The 11,886-nt window shown below is 47.2% G+C and overlaps 1 pseudogene; it reads left to right on the top strand.

Annotated features, from left to right (window-relative positions):
• Window positions 1-1,621: 1,621 nt before the first annotated feature.
• On the top strand, window positions 1,622-3,542 carry LOC127488938 (serine/arginine-rich splicing factor 11 pseudogene; annotated as a pseudogene).
• The last annotated feature ends 8,344 nt before the right edge of the window (window positions 3,543-11,886 follow it).

The raw sequence follows: 11,886 nt of genomic DNA, 5'->3' as shown, positions 1-11,886 counted from the left end.
GGTGACTGATGAGATTGTAACCAGACATTGTAACCTGATGAGTGAATGTGCTATCCATAAGAAATATTATATTTCCAGGAGTAAGAAGATTCTTCCGGGGCACCCACGTGAGTGCAGGGGCCCAAGGGCTTGGATCATTTACTAATGCTTTTCCAGTCACAGCAGAGAGCTGGAAAAGTATTGGAGCAGCCAAGTGTTGAACCAGCATGCATATGGGATGCTGGTGCTTCAGGCCAGGGTGCTAACCTGCTGAGCCACAGTGCCAGGCCTAGACTGATAAGGTGTGAAACAAACACCTTCAGGCAGAGACTGAAGAGATTGTACCAGACACCCTCAGGTGATCTCACTTAATCTAATTTGGCACAATGGAATGCCTTTTTTCACATCTCACATACCTTTGAATATTAACATTTATGTTGTGAACCTGACACAATTGATTTTTTGATATTGTCATTGCTGAACGGCTAGACTTCTTGGTTGTTTCTATAAAATTTAATCCTACTGATTATTCTCTTCATATGGAAAACATTTCCTTTTATCTCTTCCTTACTTTTACTGATGTCTTTACTCATTTGAAAGGCAAACCTATGTGGAGGCAGAGGCAGAGAGAGAACGTTCTTCCATCTGATGGTGCACTCCCCATATGGCTACAATGGCAGGAGCTGAGCCAATCTGAAGCCAGGAGCCAGGAGCCTCCTGCTGGTCTCCCACTTGGGTGCAGGGGCCCAAGGACCTGGGCCATCCTCCACTTCTCTGCCAGACCACAGCAGAGAGCTGGATAGGAAGTGGAGTAGCTGGGACAGGAACCGGCATCCATGTGGCATGCCAGCACTTCAGGTGGCAGCTTTACTGGCTATGCCACAGCACCGGATCCAAGTGGGAAACTGTTCTAGAAATGTCAACATGCAGCTTGTTTGATTCTGCAGCTGGAAATCTAGGCAGGGTCTTATTGACACTTTTGGGTGGTAATTGGGTGTGGGGAGCAACTCGGACTAGACTAAGTTACTGGAATTAAGACTTATTCTATGCATCTGCTCTCCCACAATATGGCGCTGGGAGAGGAGGAAACAGCTTCTACACAGCTGCCTCCAGTTCAACCAATAAACTGTAGGACCTGCTCCTGATTGGAGGAGAGCAGCATACTCGGCATTTGCGTAGCAGAGTTGGGATTGGTGGAAGAGGACTATAAAGGAGGAGCGAGACAACATGCACCAGGAGCATCTATCTGAAGGAACATCTAAGAGGAACACCTGTGCAGCCCCCGAGAGAGCTGGCCGGTGGTATGCCGCTCCCCCGCGGAAGTGGGGAAAGTGGCAGGGGGCCCGCCCCTCCACGGAGGTGGAGGGACAGTAGCCAACCCGGGAAGAACCAGCAGCAAACCCGGGGAGGGGCGAGCAGACAAAAGAACAACGCAGGGTCCTGTGTCATTCCTCCACGAAGACGGGGAGCGACATAATGGTGCTGTGACTCGGATAGGAAACCTAGGAGGGAAGAAACGGGAAGAAGTGGGAAAATACCAGAGAGAGAGACTAGCAAAGAGCCTAGGGAAAAGCCGGATGGAAAAGGTGCCGGAAGAAGCTATTGAAAGCCTAGGCATAGACTCGGATATGGACTGTGGGAAAGAAGTTAGGATTTTATGAGCAACACTACCGTCGTCCCCAGCACTGCGGGCCCAGGCCCCAGCGGCGGGCCCGGTGGCGGAGGTGGTGGTGGCGGCGGCGGAGGCGGCGGCACCGAGGTAATCCAGGTGACTAATGTCTCCCCGAGCGCTAGCTCTGAGCAGATGCGGACTCTCTTCGGTTTCCTAGGCAAGATCGACGAACTGCGCCTCTTCCCGCCAGATGATTCACCTCTGCCAGTCTCATCTCGTGTGTGCTTTGTTAAATTCCATGATCCAGACTCAGCAGTTGTGGCACAGCATCTGACAAACACTGTATTCGTTGACAGAGCTTTGATAGTCGTACCATATGCAGAAGGAGTTATTCCTGATGAGACTAAGGCTTTGTCTCTGTTGGCACCAGCTAATGCAGTGGCAGGTCTTCTGCCTGGTGGTGGACTCCTGCCTACCCCTAACCCTCTTACCCAGATTGGCGCTGTTCCTTTGGCTGCTTTGGGAGCTCCTACTCTTGATCCTGCCCTTGCTGCACTAGGGCTTCCTGGAGCAAACTTGAACTCTCAGTCTCTTGCCGCAGATCAGTTGCTGAAGCTCATGAGTACTGTTGATCCCAAGTTGAATCATGTAGCTGCTGGTCTTGTTTCACCAAGTCTGAAATCTGATACCTCTAGTAAAGAAATAGAGGAGGCTATGAAAAGAGTACGAGAAGCACAGTCCCTGATTTCTGCTGCTATAGAACCAGATAAGAAAGAAGAAAAAAGAAGGCATTCAAGATCAAGATCACGTTCCAGGAGGAGGAGGACTCCTTCATCTTCTAGGCACAGGCGATCAAGAAGCAGATCAAGGAGGCGATCACATTCTAAGTCAAGGAGTAGACGACGATCCAAAAGTCCAAGACGGAGAAGATCTCATTCCAGAGAGAGAGGTAGAAGGTCAAGGAGCACATCAAAAACCAGAGACAAAAAGAAAGAAGACAAAGAAAAAAAACGTTCCAAAACACCACCAAAAAGTTACAGTACAGCCAGACGTTCTAGAAGTGCAAGCAGAGATAGACAACGACGACGAAGCAGGAGTGTAACAAGATCTCCTAAAAAACCCAGGTCTCCTAAACGAAAATTGTCTCGCTCACCATCCCCTAGGAGACATAAAAAGGAGAAGAAGAAAGATAAAGACAAAGAAAGAAGCAGAGACGAAAGGGAACGATCAACAAGCAAGAAGAAGAAAAGTAAAGATAAGGAAAAGGAACGGGAAAGAAAATCAGAGAGTGATAAAGATGTAAAACAGGTTACATGGGATTATGATGAAGAGGAACAGGGATATGACAGCGAGAAAGAGAAAAAAGAGGAGAAGAAACCAGTTGAAGCTGGTTCACCTAAAACTAAGGAATGTTCTGTGGAAAAGGGAGCTGGTGATTCGCTAAGAGAATCCAAAGTGAACGGGGATGACCATCATGAAGAAGACATGGATATGAGTGACTGAATGCTGCCTCTTTGGGACTCCAACTGTATACATGCATCAGTGTCATTCCTTTGTGTGATTTCTTAATGCTGTATTTGTTCATCTCAAACCTAGATGTATACAGCTGAGTTATAAATGGTTATAAAGCTTCTGACATTGATATTAGTTATTTACATCAAAAAGCTTTTAGAAAAATGGTACATGGGTAAACAATTCTTGTCATGGTGAAATCTGACTGAGTAAGCAGTTTTACTATTCTAGTGCTGCTTCTTAAATACAAATGAAAAGCTGCATGCATCTACAGCAGGCATGGATTGTTTATGTTGTATGATCTCCTTTCTTAAGTAAGTTCTCTTAGAGTATTTCTAGAATTTGATTCATTGCCATAATAGAGCCATGTAGGGAATGCACTGATTGCATGTTACTGTGGCAAGAATATCCTAAATGTCATTAAAATCTTCCAACATGATGGATCTACTTATGGTCTTGTTTGTTGACATGACAAATTAACATTGTTAGATTACATCTGGAAATGAGCATTTGAGATAGATAATCCTTTGAAGCCTTATGGCTAAATTTTTGTGGCTTTCGTTTAACTTTGAAAGGTTGTCTGTATATGCACTAACCTTTTTTGATGGCTAATTAGGCTTTAATTACAGAAATAAGATTTCAAATAAAACTGTCTTTGGCAGTGAGTAAATAGCTTATTTTGAAGTAGAGTTGTATGCTTTTTCATAAGGTGTTTGGGGATTTTTTTTTTCTGAAATAATTTATTCCACGTCTACATCAGTGAAAGCTCTCCAACTATTCGGAGTTCATCTGTAAAATAAAGTTCTCTCTTGTTCTGATTTTCAAAGTTTTAAACTCATTGATGAAAAAGAGGGTAGTGCATTTTAAATTGACCTTCATATGCTTTTAAAATAAGACAAATCTACTTGATAATGTACTTTTTATTTGATCTCCAGATGTATAAAACCAATAAATTTGTGTTAACTATTACTGCAGTAGTAATCATATGCACACAGTGATTCCATGTTATATGCAAAGTAGTTAGGCAACTGTTCCTAGTTACAGGAGTTTCAAGCTTCACTTTTGTGCAGCAAATACAAAAGTAGGCTACAGTCTGTGCCATGTTGATGTACAGTTTCTGAAATTGTTTTACAAGACTTTGATAATAAAACCCTTAAACTTAAAAAAAAAAGAAGTTAGGATTTAAAGTGAAAGCAAGAAGAAACTTAGACTCAGATACGGACTGCAGGTTGAAAGCGAAAGTGAAACCTAGAAGGAACACCACGGACTGTGGGGAGAGGCCAGGAGAAATGAGAGGGGAATATTGTTGTTGGAAGAAAAGTTAGGGAAACATACCGGGTAGAGAAAAATGTTAGGGAAATTGAAGCCGCGGGGGCAGGCCGAGGCGAAGACATAAGCTATCTTGGAATTCTTCAAGTCAGCCCGGGGAGCAAAAGGCGAAAATCTGGAACCAGAGGCAGAGACGTGGGCCACCAGGTTGGAATTCACCAGGTTAGCCCAGGGAACTTAGACTGAATGCCGGTGGCAGAAACGTGAGCTGAGCTGTGTGACTCGCAGAAGCCGCCGCGCGCAGAGAGAGCGCGCGGGGCACAAGTCGGGAGAGCGCACGGGGCATGGATAGATAGGGAACATGGGGCTAGCGCGAAGGCCGTGGTGCGGGCGCGAAGGCCATGGAGACCGCGGAGCACGCGCAACCGAGCCGCGCAGAGCCGGGAACACGCCGCAGGGCGAGGCGCCGAGAAGCAGCCTCGGGGCGGGCGCCAGGATGCCACAGGGATAAGAGAAACAGAAGTTTAGAAGTAAAATGAGAGAAATAGGAATGCTGGCAGATAGAAGTAAAATAGGAGAAATAGGAATGCCCGGAGATAGAGAAATAGAGAAAAATAAGGCCTCCCCACAACACGGCAATGAGAGAGCTTGGATTCGGTCTGCCTGATTAGTAAGACGATAAGCACCTGTGGGCGGCTGCAGGTCACCGAAGACAGGCACGTTATCAACATCAATAAGTCTCCCCATAAGACGGCAATGAGAGGGCTTGGATTCGGTTTGCCTGATAGGGCTTGTAAGCACCTGCAGGCAGTTCTAGCAGAGCGGAGCATGCACTGCAGGGCACCGAACACAGCCACGCATCAGCGCCTAAAAACCTCCTCACAACATGGCGAAGAGAGGACCCGGATTCGGTTTGCCTGATTGGTAGGGCTTGTAAGCACCTGTGGGCAACTCTAGCAAGCAGAGCAGAGTGTGTGCCACGGGGAACTGAAGACAGGCGCGTATCAATGCCAAAAATAAAAGGAAAGGGGGATCTGTGGGGAGCAACTCGGACTAGACTAAGTTACTGGAATTAAGACATTCTATGCATCTGCTCTCCCATAATATGGCGCTGGGAGAGGAGGAAACAGCTTCTACACAGCTGCCTCCAGTTCAACCGATAAGCAGCAGGAGCTGACTCTGATTGGAGGAGAGCAGCGTACTCGGCGTGTGGGTAGCAGAGTTGGGATTGGTGGAAGAGGACTATAAAGGAGGAGAGAGACAACATGCACCAGGAACATCTATCTGAAGGAACATCTAAGAGGAACACCTGTGCAGCCCCCGAGAGAGCCGGCCGGCGGTATGCCGCTCCCCCGCGGAAGTGGGGAAAGTGGCAGGGGGCCCGCCCCTCCACGGAGGTGGAGGGACGGTAGCCAACCCGGGAAGAACCAGCAGCAAACCCGGGGAGGGCCGAGCAGACAAAAGAACAACGCAGGGTCCTGTGTTGTTCCTCCAAGAAGACGGGGAGCGACAATTGGGCTGGTAGAGATGGGGTCCAGTCCCCTACCTTTTGTCCCAGTGTCCTCTCACACTGTATTTCTGCACTGGACACTAAAAACGAACCTTACATTCGCGTCACACCACCACCACCACCACAGGTGAAAACTGATGCGTGCACTGGTGATTGACAGGATAAAGGAATTCCTCCCTCCAATAGGCATGAGCCCCGCCCTCAGGAGGGGCTTTAAAAGGCAGATGGAGCAGGGCTATCCTCCCTCTCTGCACACTTGAGCCTGGAACCTTGAACTTCAGGATGGCACAGGAAAGTGCAGACCAGGAAGCTCTTGGGCTCTCAGTTGAGCTGCCCTCTCCCCACAAAGGTCTTTTCAAGATGGGGGCACAGATGAAGAGGAGCAACCACCACAAGGACAAGGTGAGACACTGTTTTCTGATTTCCCTGAGAGCTGCCTGCAAAGGCAAGGTAGGTCCTTGGGATGTCAGGGTGAGTGCGGAAGGTGGTTTGGAACCTGGCAACTGGTCTGTGTGTGTGATAGAGGGTTTCATTTTGAAGTGGGAAATGGGAAATAGCTGGTAGCTCCAGGGGCCTATTGAGAAATGTGGCAGCAATGAACCTATGGAACTCTAATGTGCTCATTTCCCTTTGATGCTGGCTTAACTGGCTCAGCCAACAGGATGCCAGAAACTTGAAATCTGAGACAAAACGGGGCCAGGGGACAAAATGCATACATGTTATTAGTTTTTCAATCTCATGACCAATATCTGAGACATGTAACTAAAGAAGGAACGTTTCTTTCAAACCACATTTTGGAAATTCACAAGAAAAGTCTTCATGTCCCTAATAGTTCATGACCCGAATGCTCTGGCATTTTACGAGGAGTATGGCAGAAGGAAGGAGTATGGAGGAAAACTCACATGACAATCCAATCTGTCAGGGAGCTTGCTGTGCACGTGATCTCTCCTTATTCAGATACCAAGATTCCAACAGCCGGACTCCTCCTTCCCAACATCACCCAGTCTAAACATTGTCCACGTCTCAGGTTATTCCCCACCCTTGATCCATTTCTATTTTCATTAGATTTCCCCTTAATGATTTTTCTTAAAGAGATTTACTTATCTGAAAGAGGTACACAGAAGGAGAAGGAGAAGCAGAGTTTGAGAGAGATCTTCCACCTGCTGGTTCACTCCCAATTGGTAGCAACAGCCAAAGCTGTGCTCGTCTGTAACCAGGAGCCAGGAGCTTCTTCCACATCTCCTTCAAGGGTGCAGGGGCTCAAGCACTTGAGCTATCTTCCACTGCTTTCCCAGGCCATAGCAGAGAGCTGGATTGGAAGTGGAGCAGCTGGGACTCGAACCAGTTCTGTAATGGGATGGCAGCACTGCAGACCGTGGGTTTTCCTTCTATGCCACAGAGCTGGCCCCTTCCCCTTAACACTTGAAGTATATAGTTCGATTTTGTAGACAAAGAGATTCACAAACAACCTTTGGAGGACACAAATTTTATACACGTGGGGAACTTTTATTTTATTTCGTGGGGAAACTCAGTCATACGTACTCTCTTTTGATGGAGGATCAAAGCCCAGTCCACATGAGGAGAAGTCCCAGGAAAGGAAGCTCAGAGGCAGAAGCAGCGTTGCCAGAGCAGGTCAGTTCAGACTCACCTGGAGCGAGAAGGTCATAGGGTGCTGTGGCACAGTCTTCTCTGGGAGACAGGGGCCCTGAGACCAGATGGGTCACCAGCACCTCAGAGATGCTGGGGTACGGGGACCAGAAGGGAAGGGAGCACTGGTGGGAGGTGCTGCTCCCTGTGTCCTGGATAGACCTGGGCTGTGGCTGTGCCTTTGGAGGCAGGCACTCCAACTCCCTGTGTTTTGCAGAATCAGAGTCCAGCTGTGACGGGGTGAGCTCCAGGAAGAGGCAATCAGTTCTGAGGACAGCAGCCACACGATGACAAGTAGCATCGTACTTTCTCTACCTAGAGGGTCAGGACCAGGGAGCTTATCCAAGGTTGGGAAGGGAGGGGTTGTCAGAGATTGAGAGCAGTTTAGAGATCCCGAGAGCATGTGAGGAGGAGGATGGGTGCTGCCTGGGTTCCTGCTGGAGTCCATTGTGGGGAAGGAAGTGCAGGATTCGGTGGGGTTCACGTGAAGGGGGCAGGACTTAGGTTTTAGGGCCCAAGGAGCTGTGCTGAGTGTCTCCCGTGTGTCTCTGCAGGCAGCTGTGTGCAAGAGCTCAGCGTGACTTTGCAAAAGAAAGCAAAACCTTCGGACGATGGAAATGACAGAGGAATTCAGGAGGCGCATGTGGAACCTCGCAGGGGATCCTCCAGGGCCCGCCCTGGGCACAAGAGGATGCACAGTTCCAGGTCCCCAGCAGACCATCCACCGCCCCTTCGGAAGAGCCTGGTAACCTCCCTGCGCTCTGTGTCTGAGGTCATTTATGAAGATTTAGCCCGGGTGCAGGCGCAGCAGGCGCAGTTCCCGCTGACCCAGGAGCAGCTATTTGCTCTGGCACAGCTCCACGGGCATATATGCAGTGTCATGCAGAGCTGCTATGCGCTGGCCTCGCAGGCGGCCTGGGCCTTCCCTGCCCAGGGCTGGCTCCTCCGGGTCCAAGCCCCGGCTTCGGCCTCGGCCCCAGCCCCGGCCCTGGAGCGCATGCCTGCTGTCCAGTCGCGGGCACCTGCTCAGAGCTCCTCCCAGGAGGGGGAAGGCTAGCCCTCTGCTTAGCAGGAAGAACCTGAGGCACACAGGGCATCAGACTAATCTTGTGCTGGGGAGCCCGCATGGTGGACACTAGAGGGCGCATCTCTGACACACAGAAAGACTTGCTGCTGCTACTTCTCCGCAAGCCCAGCAGAGACCCTGTAGTGGGGATGAGCTGAAGCCTGAGGGAATCTGGGTGGCCATAGGAAAGGAACTGGAGCGACTTCCTTGGAATCAGGAACCTGTTGTGTCCTTGAGGAGGCCATGACAGAAGAATGTCGGTTTTTACATTACCAATCTGAATCCTTGTAACTGACTTGAATTTTTAAATGAAGCACATATTAAGAGGTCATCATTGACACTTGTGCATTTTTGTCAATGTAAAGTTTTCTACCTGGAGAAGCTCTGGGGAAGTGCTGTGCTCAGGAGGACTCTGAGGGGAGATGACAGGGTGGGTCTGTGTGAGACAGGGCCTCAGAACGAGTGGGTGTCTGAGGGTGGGCAGAGACGGTACCCAGACGTCTGAAACCAGTGTTGATCAAGCGTGGACAGTTTCTTGCCCCACCGGAATTTGTCGCTGTGACTGTGTGATTTTATTCTGCTGAAACCACTTTCAATTGATAACATAAGTTTCAGATGTTAGAGATGAATAAGATGTGTTATCTTCATAAAATTAGTTTCGTGTATTTATATGAACATGGGTACATGAATGTTCTTCCAAATCTTAATAAAAAAGAATTGAAGACAAATTTAATTTAATAGAAGTTTTATTGATTTAAACGAATGAATTCTTTATTTATTGTGACTTAGTAATGGTCACAGAGGGAGAGGCAAAAAGAGAGTGAGAAATTTCATCTGCTGGTTCTCTCGGCAAATGGCTGATTGGCTGGGGCTGTTCAAGGCAAAAACTAGGAGCCTAGAACTCCAACAGATTTCTCACGCGTGTGTCAGTGTACCGGGTACTTGGATCTTCACCCATGGCTTTGGCAGGCACATTAGCAGGGATCTAGATCAGAAGCAGAGCAGCCAGGATGTGAACCCACACCTCTATAGACTATGCTGCCGTGCCAAATAGTGGCTTAACCTACATAGCTACAATTTGGCTAGTTCTGTGTCAATTTTTGAACCCATGCTGAGATCAGTAAATAGCGCAGAGTATTTATTATTTACGGAGAGAAGTCGAGACAGATAGAGAGAGGTCTTCCATCCACTGGTTCACTCCCCAGTTGGCCTCAATGGCCTGAGCTGCACCTGTCAGAGGCTAGGTGTGAGGAGCTTCTTCCAGGTCTCCCACATGGAAGCAGGGGCCCAAGGACCTCGGCCATCTTCTGCTGTTTTCCTAGACCATAGCAGAGACATGGATCAGGAGAAGAGCACCCAGAGGTAGAACCAGTGCCCATATGGGATGCTGTTACTTCAGGCCAGGGCTTTAACCCACTGCACCACAGTGCCAGCCCCCAACCTTGTGTTTTGATTGTTGGCCTGAGTCCATGGGCAGGGTCCAAAGCTCTGTGTTACAATCATGGCCCTGTTCTCCTCCTCAGCTAGACCTTTGGTGCTGAGCACCCTCTACAATGCTTCCTGGCCTCCCAGGATGACTAGGGAGTATGAGGCAAATGGCCAGTTACCATTTCCAGCTGGGTTTTCTGCTATCCCAGGCATCAGTTGTTAATTAGGTTTTAACCAAAAGCTCTGAGAATCTCACTTGATCTAATCATGGCCATCACTTTCAAGATAAATGAACTTTTTTTTAATTTTCATCTACTTTTTTTATTATCAACTATGTGTGTTTGTATAACATTGACTCTGTTTTCCCTCAGAAACATTTTAGTTAAATTATACAAATTTCATAATTACAACTTTAGAAATACAGTGATTTTTTTCCCCACCATATGCACCACCATCCCTCTTTCCCCTCCCTTTCCTATGCCCATTCTTATTTTTTACTAAGATCTATTTTGAATTATCTTTATAAACATATGATTAATTCTATGTTAAGAAAAGAGTTCAACAATAGTATAAAAAAAAACTTCCTCAGTAGTCGAGAAAAAGAAAAAGAGCTGTTCAAAGCCATTGCTTCTCAAGGTGTCAATTTCACTTCTATAGATTGGTTTTAAGTGATTTATTAGTTATCACAGGTCAGGCAGAACATTTGGTATTTGTCCTTTGGTGATTGGCTTATTCCACTAACTACATTGACTAATTTGAAATTTGTCATTTCTGAACATTTGGGAATTTAAACACATCTGTTCAAAATTTAACAGTATTTATTATTCTATCATGTGCCAAACATTTGTAAAAATGCCAACATCCTCATTGATCCTGCAACTTGAAATTAGGGCAGGGTCAGAAAAATGCTTCAGCATGGTAACTGGGCTGGAATTCAGATCAGGACCAGTTCTGTCCCTGTGCCCTCTAGTTCTATTATCCTGATTTTTGGCACAAAGATTGGACATTACATCTGGGTCCCCACTCCAGCCACAGACCAAAGATTTTTATTGAGACACTGGTCATCAACAGTAGAAAGGAATGTCTTCCACCCATAGAAGAGAGCCATGACCAGAGCAGAGGCTTTAAAAGGTAGATGGAGAAGGGCCATCCTCACTCTTTGGACACTTGAGTTCAGGATGGGACTGGGAATTGAGAGCATGCCCCTGAGCAACCTCCTTCCCCGCAGATGTCTCTTAAAGATGAGAGCACAGATGAGGAAGGGCAATTACTGGAAGGAAAAGGTGAGACACTTGCTTCTGATTTCTCTGAGCTATGTGCAGAGTCAAGGTAGAGATGTGAGATGTCTGCAAGGAATGTGGAAGGTGATATGGAATCAGGAAACTGAGTTGTGTATCTTTGGGTGGGTGTAATTTTGAAATGGGGAATGGGAAATGGCTTGAAGCTCCAAGATATATTGAGAAATGTGGCAATGAACCTGTGACCCCTAATCTTTTTGTTTGCCTTTGACACTGGTATAACAGGGCTAAGGTAACAAAATGACTCGGAAACATGAATCAGGGACAAATCTGGAGAACTCCATGTGTCTGGAAGTTATTAGATTTTCATTCCTATAACAAATATGGGGGAGAAGGTACTAAGGAAGGAAGGTTCACTTTAATCCACATTTTGAAACTTCACAGTAAAAGGCTGGGTGACCCATGAGTTTGATAATCCCTTTATTCTGGCCTCTGATGAAGGTGGCTGGAAGTGCCAAGGAAAATCACATGATAATCCAGGAAGCAAATGTGATTTCCCCTTGTACAGACACCTTGATTCCAACAGGGGGTTCCATTGTGACAACATAATCCAATCCCAGCATTT

Source organism: Oryctolagus cuniculus, chromosome 19 (genome assembly GCF_964237555.1).
Source record: "Oryctolagus cuniculus chromosome 19, mOryCun1.1, whole genome shotgun sequence".
In the NCBI taxonomy this organism is placed as follows: domain Eukaryota; kingdom Metazoa; phylum Chordata; class Mammalia; order Lagomorpha; family Leporidae; genus Oryctolagus; species Oryctolagus cuniculus.
This window is presented reverse-complemented; position numbering and strand designations above follow the sequence as displayed.